This window comes from Triturus cristatus, chromosome 4_1 (assembly GCF_964204655.1).
Source record: "Triturus cristatus chromosome 4_1, aTriCri1.1, whole genome shotgun sequence".
Lineage (NCBI taxonomy): Eukaryota > Metazoa > Chordata > Amphibia > Caudata > Salamandridae > Triturus > Triturus cristatus.
This window is the reverse complement of record NC_140585.1, coordinates 732,737,179-732,749,250: the sequence shown is the minus strand read 5'-3', so window position 1 is coordinate 732,749,250 and position 12,072 is coordinate 732,737,179. Positions and strand designations below refer to the sequence as shown.

General features: G+C 51.6%; 1 protein-coding gene across 1 annotated transcript in view; it reads left to right on the top strand.

The window, feature by feature from the left end:
• NUP37 (nucleoporin 37) overlaps positions 1 to 12,072 on the top strand; it is a 125,703-nt gene that overhangs the window by 12,895 nt on the left and 100,736 nt on the right. The window lies entirely within an intron of this gene.

Sequence of the window (12,072 nt, the reverse complement as noted above, 5' to 3'; positions counted from 1 at the left end):
CCCCTTTAATGGTTTCTGAGACCTCAAGGAGCGCAGTCTCTGTGCTGAGATGGGGACGAAAACCCGACTGGGTGGCGTGCAAGATCTCGTTGGTCTCAAGAAAATTGGAAAGCACAACCTGAACGTGCTTTTCCACAATCTTCGTGAGAGCCGGCAGCAGAGAGATGGGCCTATAATTGACCGGGGCCTTCGGGTCTAGGCCTGGCTTTTTGAGCAATGGAATCACCATCGCCTGCTTCCAGGCGTGTGGGACCACTCCCTGACTCAGCGAAAGATTCAACAGCGGGTTTGCCAGTGAATTGATCACCTCCGCAACTTTCGCTAAAAATTTAGCAGGGCATGGGTCGAGGGGCGAGCCCGATTTGAGATTGCCCATTAGCGCTAAAGAGTCAGGGGCAGAGAGCGAAGGAAACACACTCAGCGTCACACCAGGCCAAGCCCGCGGGGATAAAATGGCCTCAGGATTAGTCTGGCCCATGGGCCCAGGCGATGGAAAAGAATCCTGTATGCGTTGGATCTTGCTCGTAAAGAAATCAGCAAGGTCCGAAGCCCAGGTACCAGACGGTTTTTCGTCCGAGGTGTTAGACCATGGGGAAATAAATTCTCTCACAATGGAGAAAATCTCCTTGCAGGAGTTAGAAGCAGCTTCTATTCTCCTAGCTAGATATGCTTTTTTTTCCAGGCGAATGTCCCGGTGATAGGCCTTGACCACCGTTTTATAGGTCAGCTTGGCTACAGTATCATATTGTGCCCGCCAAGCTCTCTCGGCCACCTTACACTGCTGCCGCGTAGCCGACAGTGCTGCGGTAAACCAAGGCGCAGAGACCCGTTTCGGTGTCAAGCGGGGTGTCCGTTCCGGGGCAAGATCATTCAGCCTGTCTAGGAGCCAAGCTTGCAGGGTCTCCAAGTCCCTATCCAGATCGCCAGAGAGAGAACATGGGTGATCCACAGCAGCCTGGGCCAGCATCTCTGGGGTCACACGATGATATGCTCTATGGACACGACCCTGTTGCTGTGCCAAGGCAGCCACCGGTTTAACTGTGCCTTTGATCGTAAATTTGGCAAGCAAGTGGTCTGACCATAGTACTGGTATAATCTCAATCACCTCGAGAGGGGAAGACGAGAATACCTGGTCAAGAGTGTGCCCCTTCTCGTGCGTAGGCTCCTGCAAATGAGGAATCAGTCCCAGCGGGGCCATAGCCTCAGAAAGTTTGATGGCAGCAGGGTCAGACGGATCATCCATCCGAAAGTTAAAATCCCCTGCCACGATGCAATGTTCCGCTTTCAGTGCCAGCCCCAACAACACGGAGTCCAGATCTTCAAAGAATGTACCGGGTGAACCAGGTGGTCTATACACGAGTAATCCCTTAACAGATTGATGTGGAGACAAAGTAATAGAAAAAGCGAGAGTCTCCGAGCCTCGGATGTCCTTCACTGGCAGGATCGCACAGGGTGTGCCTTTCTTGACCACCAATGCCACTCCACCACCCCTTCCCTTAGCTCTATCCTTCCTGAAGATGTTATAATCAGGCGGGATTGCCGTAGCGACATCTGGGTTGGAAAATTCACCCCACCACGTCTCAGTAAGCATAAGACATAGTGGCTTCACTGTATCTAGAAGCTCAAATATGTCTTGCGCATGTTTACACGCCGACCTGGTGTTTAATAGCATGCAGCGATAACCCACACTGAGGGTGTTATTGTTGGGACGTGATAACTGAGAGCGGTTAGGGCGCCAGCCACAGCCAGGGCAGCAGAGTTTCCCGCGATGGCGTCCGGGAAAGACAGTGCGACAGCCTGTGACCAGGGTGTCAAAAGAGCGAAGTTCCCCAGGGGAATAATGCAGCACTGGTGTCCCAGGGGGACACATCCCTGGTGTTTAGAACCCTACCCGCCGCTCCGATCGCCTCCGGGACGCTGACGGGCGCAGACGGGCAGGACTCTGGCTTGACTCCGGCGCGAGTCCGGCGCTGCGCGCAGAAAGCGAGCATTAAGTAGGGCTCACCTGTGGTCCTAGTGAGCGCTAGAGCGCTCAAACAAGTGGCACACTCGCTACTCGCCACCCCCAAGATGGCGACCAGGCGCCAAACACGAAGGCAAAAGGAAAGATGAAACAGATCCGCGAAAAGCGCGGTGGGGGGCCCAATTTAAGGTGCAAGTATGTGGGCACACAAAGATTGACTTAAAAGCAGGGGAAAATACAATTTAGAGCAAACGAAATACAAAAACGGTATTTTTAAAATATAAGCAGCGCTGTAGATTATAATTCCAGCAGCATAGCGCGCGTGCGTGCTATTACCTTCTCCATAACCATTAATATCAATCCCTTATATATACAGTTGGTACAGCCCAAAGTATCGGACCTTGAAAATAAACAAACAATACAACACAAACATTTGAGACTCCTTCCCTTGGATACACATTGATATCAGTCCGCCATATAATCAAACATTGCCCCCCAGACAAGGATGCCAATATTTCGTTTTCTGGGCCCTTTCACAGAATAAAGACTAAATTCCATATTAAAGGTGTTGTAAAACTTGGCCTGCCACATTTCAAAAGATGGAGCCCCAAGCTGTAGCCACAAGGATGCTATAGATATCCGTGCCACTGCTGTGGCAAAAATCAAATAGCGGAATTTATACATTGGCATCCCTTGACATAAGCTCCCCCGATCCCTAACAACATCATGGAGGCTGATATTTTTATAGATATTCCGGTAACTTCTGATAACTTTTCCATACATCCTATCAAAGGAGTCGGAGTGGAACACAAATAAAATATGTGAAGGATATCACCATTGTCTGCACCACACTGAAAACATTTCCCGTTGTTTTTACGCCCCCATTTTGCCATCTTCGCAGGGGTGTGATACAGATTAAATAAAGTTTGATAGTGCTGGGTTTTTAAGTTAGCTGCCAAGAGAATCTCCCCTGCAATATCTATCGATTTCTCCAAAGAGATCGATTGATCTCCCAGCCAACTCTCCCATTTAGAGTTATACTTCTCCAAGTCATCTAATCTTGCTGCTAGCAATATTTTATAAAGAGAGCCAATATTTTTCTGACGTCTGACAGCTTCTACAATCTCATACGATGTCGTAGTTATTGGATGTTTATCTAAAAAGTCCCTTTTTTGTAGGAATTTAAAGAATTGAGTTTTAGGTAAATGATATTTATCCGGCCGACATGAGAAGGACAAACGGACCCCACCAGCTTGATTAAAAAATCACCAATTCGAATTATTCCCTTCGATCTCCAGTTAGCCGCCACGTAATCCCAGAAAATCGAAGGTAATAATCCTGCAGCGGCGGTGGGTGTGTAAACGGATATTCCTGGAATCTGTAGGTTCTTTCGAACAGTATTCCAAACTTTAATAACGGCCCCCAGAACCTTGAACCGGGTTCTTTTATAGTAGCTGCCGTCAATTCTCCTAAATAGACAGTTATTCACCTCTGAGCCCAAAACCATCTGATAAATTGAAGGATCTTCAGCCGGATTATTTACTTTTTCTCCGGTCAATAAGATACGTATGTTTTTTTTTTTTAAACTTTATTTATGGTTTTACACAATTACATAACCAGATGGCATACCACCACCAGCAGGGTTAGAGGTGCAGTTGAGCGATAAATACATACAATCCAAAGTACAAAAGGTACAGACAATATCCCTTGAGCGATTGGAGAAGCTTATCACAACAGAGTAGGCAGCCAGCATCCACACTCGAGACCCAGCCCACTCCCCTGGTCCCATGACAGTCAGGTGGTCTGCACAAAGCCAGGAGGAAGCACCTATGCATTGGGTGACTGTAGCAGCGTCGGCCCCACTTCACCCTCACCTCCAGTCATATTCAGCGCAGTCACGTCCCCTTCGGGACCATGCGTCCGGAGATACCCCACCAGCGGCCCCCATATGTCCCTGGGCCGCGAGGTCCGCGGTAGCAGCTCTGCATATGTGTTGCTTTGTTCTTGGCAAAATATCATATCAGCCAGCCATTCTTTAAGTTTCGGGGCTCGGCCCCTACCCCACCTGCAAGCTACCCTCCGCTTCGCCAGCAGCAAGGAAATGGCAACATATTCTTTGTGTTTCAGAGGTATATGTGCCGTGTGTCCCAGAAGCGCAAGCAGCGGATCCCTCTCCAGGTGCACATCAAGCATGTCTCCCAATGACGCAAACACTTGCTCCCAATAGTCACGCACCGCGGCACAGCCCCAGGCCAGGTGTAAGAATCCCGCGCCTGACTGACCGCATCTCTCACAACGATCATTGTCAGCTAACTTAAAACGCAGTTTCTTGACCGGCGTGTAGTATATCTGATGCAAGAACTTAAAGTGTATCACCCGGAACCTACTACTAGCCGAGATCTGTGCTGTCTGCCGACTGCAGTATCTCCACTGCTCCTCAGTGACCTCGCTCCCCAACTCTTCCTCCCAGCGCGTCTGGGACGAATTGTCTCCCCCCACATCGCACTCCCGTATCGAGGCGTACAACCGGGAAACTAAGTGACCACCATCTGCCGAGCGCAGCATCCGGTGCAACGGTTCAGAACATTCTGGCTCTCGTGGGAAATCAGGAAGTATCGCTCTCCTGCCCTGTTGCAGTCACACGTAGAGAAATATATCAAGTGGCGTGTGAGGTACCTCCTGCAAGAATTGTGCAGCGGTGCGAAAGGTGCCCTCATGAAAGAGATCCCCCCCCCCCCCCCAGGTCGCGATCCTCACTCGCTTACAGAGAACTTGAAACCCCTTCTCCTGCAGCAACGTCAACTTCGGGTGATATGCAAGTGGCAATCTAGGGGAGTATAGAAACGAGATCTCCAGGATGGCCGTCAATCGACGCCATACCTCTACCGTACCAGTGATCGTGGTAGGTGCCGCTACCGACATATTCTTGGGACCATATAGGAGGCCATTGAGAGGTATGGGGTCAGCAAGCCAGGCCTCCACCGCCACCTGCGGCATGTACCGCGGCGGGAATATCCAGTAATATGCATAGTGCGCCTGAGCACATAAGAAGTACAACTCGAGATCCGGCACATCAAACCCCCCTTAGTCATACGGCTTGGTTAGCACAGACCATTTCAAACGCGACTGTTTGCCCCCCCCCCCCCCCCCCCCCCCGCCCCCCCACACACCAATCGTATCAACTCCGAGCGCAACATGGCAAAGAAAACCCGCCCCGGGTGGTAAGGAATATTGAGGAACAGGTATAAGAACTGCGGGAGTATCTTCATTTTAATGAGTGACATGCGGCCCGCCATGGATAGAGGCAGCGCGATACACCGCGTTACGTTGGCTTTGAGTCGGTCTATAGCTGTGCCATAATTTGCCCTAATGATCTCCTCCCTATTGCGAGCAATCTGAACCCCAAGATATCGAAAGTCCTCCAGACACCACTCCAGTGGGAAGTCAAGAGGAAAGGGAGTGACAGCTGATGTGAGCGGGAATACCGTGGATTTTCCCCAATTAATACCCACTCCGGATAGCCTTTCGAATTGTATAAATTCCCGCAATATGGGGTTGATGTTATCTTGCGGATCTCTGATATAGAGCGTTATGTCGTCCGCATACAGCGATATCAATAACTGCCGCAAGCAGCAGCGGAACGCCTTATCATTAGGTACCTGTCGCAAACGGGCGGCTAGCGGCTCCACGGCAAGCGGGAATAACAGGGGCGACAGAGGGCACCCCTGTCGAGTACCCCTGGAGATTGCTATCGGGGAGGACATATGGCTGTTGATCAATACGCGGGCAGTCGGCTGGCTATATAACAGCTGGAGCCAGGAGATATACAGCTGAGGGAATCCCATCCGCCGGAGGACCCCGAATAGGTAGTCCCACTCCACCGAATCGAATGCTTTAGTAGCAGCCAGAAACACCGCAGCGAGGGGGAACTCCTGGTCCACCATCTGCACCAGAGAAAACAAAGTACGAAGGTTGTGTGAGGTCGACCTCCCGGGTACAAACCCCGACTGGTCCGGCAGGACGAGTTTTCCATCAGCAGTGCAAGACGATTGGCAAGCACTTTAGCCAGAATTTTGGCATCGCAATTGATCAAGGAGAGCGGCCGATAGGAGTCACAAGATTCCGGGGGTTTCCCGGGCTTCAATAACGACGTCACTACCGCTTCCCTCATCGAGGGTGGTAATATACCCACTTCCAGGGACTCCTCATACACCTCCCTGAGGACCGGCGCCATTATATCAATATAACATTTATAAAATTCCGCTGGCAACCCATCCGAGCCCGGCGCTTTCCCATTCTTTAACTGCATAATCGCCTCTCATATTTCATCAAGTTCAAACGGGTGACACAGAAATTCACGTTGCGCATCCCCAAGCCAGCCCAACGCGATGTCCTCAAGGAAGTCCTCCATCTCCAGCTCTCCTGCCCTCCGGGACGCGTCTAACTCACCATAATGTTTTACAAATGTGTCTAGGATATCCAATGAGTCTCGATGGACTACATGAGCCGGGTCGCATACCTCTAATATGTAGGTGCCAAAGCGGGGAGGGTGCGTCGCTTCTGCCAGCGCTTTCCCAGGCCGCTCCCCCTCACCATATCTGCGGGCCACCCAGTGCTTCTCCCGAAATTGCAGCTCGCGTTGTGCCTCAGTTTCATACCTCGTGAGGGTATCTCAAAACTTGCTATGTACCGTCCCGTCCTGACCCTGTCCCATCTGCCTCTCCAACCCCTTAAGTTCCTTCTCCAGGCTCTGAAGCATACGCAGTATGTCTTTTAACACTCCGCAGCTTTTAGATAAGCAGTATCCCCGAATCGTCACCTTAAAGGCCTCCCATATCACCTCTACGCTCCCGACCGAGCCCTTATTCCTCGCAAAGAAATCCCGGATTTCCTCCTCAAGTTCCCCCTGGAACACAGCATCGAGTAGTGCCATGGGCTGCAACCTCCAGCGCGGCCTGGTAGCAGCATAGCCTGGGAGACAAATCGACCGCTTCACAGGACAGTGGTCCGAATACGTTCTGGCCAAGTGCGTTACAGCATGTATGCCTGTCCCCAACCCTCTAGACACTAGGCAGTAGTCTATCCTTGCCCAGCTACCCGTGTGGGATGTGAAATGCGAGCCTTCCCTCCCCAGGGGATGCAAATACCTCCAACTATCTAGTAGCCCTCCTTCCTCAAGTATACCAGTCAATGCCTCCCTGGATATGGTGTAATGATGCGCCAGGGGGTGCGACCTATCCTGACTCGGCTGCAGGGTGACATTGAAGTCTCCTCCCCATATTATGTGAGTGGAACCGATGGTCATGATTTTACCCCAGATGTCGTTGAAAAATTCGGGGCTGTCAGTGTTTGGGCCATAGCAGTTAGCTATCGTTATGCAGTCGCCTCCCAGCTGCCCCCATGTGATCACATAACGCCCCTGCGCATCCGAAATTGTCCCCACCGGCTCATAGTGCAAGTGTTTCTTAATGAGGATCGCCGTCCCACGTGCATAGGAGGAAAACGATGAGAACAGACATCCCGCCCACCTGCTCGCAAAGGTTGGAGTAACCCTGGGGTCTAGATGCGTCTCCTGCAGTAGTGCCACCTGGATCTGCTGCCGATCAAGATACGCCAAAATCTTCCTACGCTTCCGCGGGTCACCCAAGCCTCTCGCATTCCACGACAGCATTTTTATCACACCATTACCCTCCCGAGCCATTGGCACCACCAGAACAGGTTATCAGTACACTCTGCGTCCCTGCATGTCTCCAACTGCATTCTCCAAAACAACCCTGCGCATATGCAACACATTGCGACAATCCCCAACACTGCTCTTGGAATCCCCCACCCACTGAAGCATCCCAATCATGCCAGCATCGATAATCCCCCCCCCCCCCCTCCGCCCCAACTCTCAACAGCTCCCCGAGCATCGCCCATTCTCCAGACAAATCAGACAACAACAACGGCTGTGAACTGTAAGTAACAAACATAGGGTACTTCCCTTAGAGGCTGTCCATCTAGGTGCTGCACCATAACCTCCAGTCAGCTCGGACCCAGCCACCAGGCCCAGACTCAGACTAGAGGGCGGCTGATGAGGTTAGGATGTTCTACTCCCTTCCGCCGTGTCCCGCCCAAAGGCAGCATAGGAGTTCCCAGCCCCCGCGAACCAGCGGGGATGGCGTTAGTCTATACGTTTCGCCCCCTCAATTCTGCGTGTAGCTGCATGGTCGCAAGTCTCTTCAGCGATTCACCTCTCCTGACGACATCCTCCGTGCCCGTCAACAGCCTTACTCCAGTGTGGGGGAACGTCTCGATTCCGACGGCGGCATTGCGGCATTCCTTCGGACCTGTTTCAGGAATTCTTCCACATGCTGCGGATTAGTGAAAAACTTTGCGCTCCCTGATGGGTCACTCGCAGGCGGGCTGGGTATAGCAAGGCGTAATCTATGCCCGCCTGCCTCCGTTTCTGTTTCACCGCCAAGAAACGACGACGTTCCTCCTGCACATGTAATGTGAAGTCCGGGTACATGGTGAAAGTCACTCCGTTATAAGACAGCTGCTTCTTCTCCCGGGCCACCCTTAGGGCCACATCCCCATCTCTGTAATTGAGCAAACGGGCGATGATAGTTCGGGGTTGCCCCTAGGTGGCGGTCGCGGTCCCAGGGAGCGGTGAGCTCGCTCTACCACAAACTGCGAAGACAGTGAGTCCTTTTCAACCACGTCTGAGTAGTTTTTCTATGTATTCTTTCAGTCTACCCGTGTTGGTGCTCTCCGGAATCCCCAAAACACGTATGTTGTTGCGCCGACTGCACGCTTCCATGTCTTCATTTTTAGCGGCTATGACTTTAAGCAGCTTGTCGAGTTGCTCCGTTGCCGTTTGCACATGTGCTGCAGTGTCCTCCACATCAGAGATGCGCTGCTCCGCCTCGGTCAACCTGGTCTCATGCCCCTCAATTTTCCGCGCTATTGTATCCCTGCGGGTGGCCAGGGTGTCCATTTTATCAGTAATCGCAGCAAATCCTTGCCTCATCTCAGCAAGTACGATTTGCAGGTCATTTTCCGAGGACTTCGTTTGCCCCTCCTGCGGGGTGGCACCCCCCGTGCCCGCATCACTCTGCTGTTGTGTTCCCTGTCTCCGGGCCTCAAAGGTCAACTTCTGCTGGCGAGCCTCCGATTTCTCCATCCTGTAGGCACTGCCTCTGCCACTGCAAACGTCCAGTCGGGGTGCCCCCCCAGGCAATCGCCCGTTGTAGCGTCCCCGTGTACTGCGCACTATTCAAAGCCCCAGCCTGCTGCGCGACAGGCCTGGACACTGACCTCAATCCTGTCTTCCGTTAGTTATCCACCGTAGTCGCCACTCGCTGTCCGCATCCCTGTCACAGCCAATGAACCAGGACTGTATCCACTGTGCGCCGCAGAGTGACGCCTAGCACCAGCAGGCACCGTCGCACCACTTTGCTCCGACCAGTGCCTCCTCTAGATATCAGTGGGCGCAAACAACATGTTTCGGCCGCAATCCGATGCATCTCTTCATCGTCAGGCTCATGTCCACACTCGCTTCCTCACTGTCCGGAACATATGCTGCAGTCTCGTCCACAGGCAAGGGGTCACCACTCTCACCCCCTTCAGTATCACCGCATCATCCTACCTAGCTCCGCCGCCGGCCGTGAATAGGGAGCTCACCAACCAGCCACAACGCTCCCCTTGGGCTCCAGAGGACAGCAGACCACTCCTTCGCTCGAGCGGCCTGACCGCCGGGTAGTCCTCCTCCAGCACTGTGTCCCGCTCACCGCTGCAGCCTCCTTCGCGCTGCCGGTCCGCAACAGTCAGCAGATCTCTGTCCTCATCCCCTCAGACAGGCAGGAGTCAGACAATGGAGCGTGTAACAGCTATTCTCCGGGCACAATCCGCCATCAGCAGCTCCCGGTCGCGTCCCCGTACCGCATCCGCCGCCACAAGCAGATCAATGAAAGGGGACCTGTACACCCGCGCCGCAGTCTGGCGGCGCTCTCTCCTGGCGCAGCAGCACCTTCCGGATTTCGCCGCACGGCCTGTCCGCCGCGTGGAGCGCCGGCCGCTAGCGTGCAGGATTACGCCGGCCACCGGTCCCGTGCCTGGCGCCGCCTCACGCCGCTAGTAACCACAGGAGCCGATCCCCTCCTCCATGATCTCCACCACGGCACCCAGCAAGCATCGGAAGGGTCACCTGATATTCGCCGACGCCACAGGTAGCCACCCGTCCGGCAACAGGCTCGGGAGAAGGATATTTTAACGGATTAATTCATCAGCCTGCGGGAGCTCCTCTAAGAGGCAGACATTCCGCTCGTGCGCCACCTAGCGCCCCCCAAGATACGTATGTTTGATAGAAAGCATGCGTAATAATACAAGGTAAAGTCAGGAACCATCCATCCACCTCTTTCTCTCGAGGAAGAGTCATTAAACGGACAGCTCCACGTGGTTTCCCAGGAGCCCACATATATATAGCACAGAGTGATTGCAAATATTGAAGTTGTCTGCGAGGTATTTCCAAAGGGACAGCTCTAAAATACATTGATCCTGGGCAGTATGTTCATCTTAAGAACATTAGATCTACCAACCAAGGAGAGGTGCAGGCTCTCCCATCTCTCAAGTGATAATTTTACTTTGCCTATAATATCCCCCCAATTAGCCTCGACTAAATCTTTTAGGCAGGCCCGAATCTTAATACCCAGATATGTGACTTCTGTGACTACTCTGGGATTGTTAACCAACCTTTGATTCGTGCATAATTTGGGTTTTAGATGTATTAAGCTTATAGCCTGAAACGGAGCCAAACTCCTGTGCCAGTTGTTCAATTTCAGGTAAAGCAGAGACCGGACTAGATGTTACAATAGCAATATCATCGACGTACGCCAAAGTGCAGAAGCAATCCTGATGAACCATAAAAGGTGTAATTTGGGTGCTCCACTCTAACATATTTACAAAAGGGTTGATATAGAGCGCAAACAGAAGTGGAGAGTAGGGACACCCTTGTCGTGTGCCTCTGGAAATCTGAATTGCCTCAGAAAAGCACCCCTTGAATATATTTTAGCTGTGGGTGATCGATATAAAGCCCGAATAGCATGAATAAATCCCTGGCCAAACCCCATTCGCTGTAAGACTCCTCAAAGGAAGTACCGCGCAACACGGTCGAATGCTTTTTCAGCATCGAGCAGGATCAATCCTAAATCCCTAGACTCTACATGTGCAGTGTCAAATGGAGTCACTACTCTTCTAATGTGGTTCACAGTCCCCCTTCCATGTATAAAACCATGTTGCCTTGGAAAAACGAAGGGGGAAATAACCTTTGCCAGCCGTTTGGCAAGAATCTTAGCATAAATTTTGCCATCGCAATTGACGAGTGAAATCGGGCGGTAGAACCCTGGTAGATCAGATTGTTTATCTTTCTTTTTAAAAATAATGTTAGCCTCATCCCAGGATCGCGGCGCCTCCCCTGTTCGTGCTGCTTGAAAAGCCGTGAGCATATCGGTTTTAAGGTCTTGAAAAAAGGTCTTATAAATTTCCAGCGGGAGCTTGTCTGGGCCTGTGGCTTTTCCAGTCGCCAAGCTGTTTATCGCCTGCTCTAATTCCTCGATAGTTATGGGGGTATCCAACCTGTCTGCCTCCTCCCGATCCAACCGTTCCCACAGTGAGCACGGGAGTCCTGAGTCCATAGGATGCCCTGTATCTTGCCCTTTATAAAGTTCTGTATAAAAATCAAAGAAAACCCTAAGAATCTCATGCGGGTCATGTACTATGTCCCCCACAGCATTCTTCACACCAGTAATAAAGAATTACCCGCCTCCTTCATACGTAGCTTCTCGGCTAAGCATTACCCTGTGGCCTCCCCATACTCGTAGCATTCTTTTTTATAAGTCTGAAATTTTAGTGCAATTTCTTTACTTCATACCAGATTTATTTGAGCTTTGCTTCTAGCCAGGCTGGTTTGCAGCTCTATAATAATATTACCAGCCCCTATCCCACCTGCCAAATTCTCTTCTGCAGTTTTGCGTTCATTATACAACTCCTGCATTGCCAATCTGGTCTGTTTTTGTTTGTGCAATTCAAAGCTCAGAATTTCTCCTCTAACACAGGCTTTAAATGTATCC